The 2,381-nt window shown below is 38.9% G+C and overlaps 1 non-coding gene across 1 annotated transcript; it reads right to left on the bottom strand.

Moving 5' to 3' along the window:
- Window positions 1-691: 691 nt before the first annotated feature.
- On the bottom strand, window positions 692-798 carry LOC112511907. Its single transcript, XR_003069160.1, has one exon. It is a non-coding gene; the product is annotated as a small nucleolar RNA R71 (small nucleolar RNA).
- Between the last annotated feature and the right edge of the window lie 1,583 nt (window positions 799-2,381).

Here is a 2,381-nt window from a genome sequence, read left to right on the forward strand (position 1 = left end):
TGAGAGGTTTATTCTATATAAATCGCGTAACAAGTTTTTGGCGTCATTGCCGGAGAATAGGCAAAAGTTATTTTTAGTAAATCTAAAGATTTGATTTTTCTACCATCTTTTTACTTGATTTTGGGTGTGGTATGCCAAGGCTACCGCACGGGGAGATTTTTGAATTGGATCCGGATATCGAACGAACTTTCAGACAAAGACGAAGAGTACAAAGAGTATTATTATCTACTCTCACCTCTTCCAATATGGCTGATAATCCACTTCAACCAACTCCCCCACCACTGAATGACTCTGAAAAAATAATCATACTGGCAAACTCAAAAGACGGAGGAATTATGGACTGTGCCATTCCTGTTTTTGATCAGTTAAATTCAGGAATAATTAGACCAGAAATGGAAGCCCTCCATTTTGAGTTAAAACCAGTGATGTTTATTATGTTGCAAACCAACGGTCAGTTCAGTGGTTTGCCATCTGAAGATCCACACTCGCACTTAAAATCATTCATGGAAATAACTGACATTTTCCTTATCCCAGGAGTATCTAACGATGCTCTAAGACTCACATTGTTTCCTTTTTCTTTAAGGGATAGGGCAAAGTCTTGGTTTAATTCCTTGCAACCAGGATCTGTGGACTCTTGGAATAGCATGGCAGAAAAGTTTTTAAAAAATATTTTCCTCCAACTCGGAATGCTAAGTCCAGAAATGAAATTTGTCTTTTTAAAGAAATGGACGATGAGGCAGTTCCCGATGCTTGGGAAATGTACAAAGAGCTATTAAGAAAATGCCCTCACCATGGCATTCCATACTATATACAGCTCGAGACATTTTACAATTGGTTAAATCTCACTGCAAAACAAATGCTCGATGCTACATCAGGTGGAGCTTTCACAGCTAGTACCTATAATGATGGATATGATATTCTTGAAAAGATTTCTAATAACAATGGACATTGGGCCGACCCATGTGCACTAGTACCATGCAAAACAGCGGGAGTTCATGACGTAGATGATTTTACAGCATTAACGGCTCAGATGACTGCAATGACTAATTTGATTAAAAATTTAACAAATGGTCAAGCTGCACAAACCATAGCCACCGTGCATGCTCCAACTGTTGAGACAATACAATGTGTGTATTGTGGTGGAGGACATCCCTTTGAACATTGTCCATCCAACTCCGAATCAGTCAATTATGTTGGGAATCAAAATAGATCAGGACCATTTTCTCAAACGTACAATCCTGGGTGGAGACAACACCCGAATTTTTCATGGCACAGTCCTGCTCTAAACTCACCAATGAACAAACCCCAAGGGACTTCACAATTCCAACCACATCAGTCTCAACAACATCATCAGAGTCAAGCCCCAACCCATCACCAAAATACCTTTCATCAACAAGCAAATCATTCATCTTTCCAAAACAAGTCTAACCAACAAGCCGAATCTTCTACTTCTTTGGAAGCAACTCTGAAAGGATTCATAAACCAAACCAACACAACCATGAACCATCAGAACACTGCCATAAGATCTYTRSAAACACAGATTAGTCAACTTGCACTTGAGGTAAGAAAWAGACMTCCAGGTACTCTTCCTAGTGATACAGAGATTCCAAGACCAATGATGAGAGAGCATGTAAAGGTAGTGACTTTAAGGAGTGGAAAGAACCTCATAGAGAGTGAACCTATCAAAAAATCTGTTGAACCCAAGGACTCAAATAAGAGGGATGTCACAACATCTAGTTCAGATATTGTCACAACCACCTTGAAAGATAAGGGAATATCAATAGAAATAGGACCACTTCCTAAGAAAGCAGACTTCCCCTTGTTATTTTCAAATGAAGGCAAAAAGAAGGTATCATTTCATAATGATATTGGAACATATTCTTCTGAAAGTAACAAGAATGTTGAGTCACAAGTCCCTCATGAAGAACCTATCATCATCCAGGAACCTCCTAGTCAGTCCTCTAAAAAACTAGTCATAGCTCATATTCCTCCTTATATATCTTTTCCACAAAGGTTGAGGAATCAGAAAGAGGAGTTGCAATTCAAAAAGTTCCTTGACGTGTTCAAACAGCTACATATCAACATCCAGTTGGTTGAAGTTATTGAAAAAATGCCAAGTTATGCAAAGTTTCTCAAGGACATTTTGAGCAAGAAGAAAAAACTGAACGAATTTGAGACTGTGGCACTAACACAAGGTTGTAGCGCCCTCCTTTCAAATAAAATTCTCCCTAAACTCAAAGAACCCAGGAGTTTCACAATTCCCTGTTCAATAGGTGGGAAAGAAATTGGAAAGGCTTTATGTGATTTAGGTGCCAGTATTAACCTCATGCCCTTGTCAGTATTTAATACCTTAGGCATAGGTGAGGCTAGACCAACCACAG

Source organism: Cynara cardunculus (assembly GCF_001531365.2).
Source record: "Cynara cardunculus var. scolymus isolate 2C chromosome LG 4, CcrdV1, whole genome shotgun sequence".
Lineage (NCBI taxonomy): Eukaryota > Viridiplantae > Streptophyta > Magnoliopsida > Asterales > Asteraceae > Cynara > Cynara cardunculus.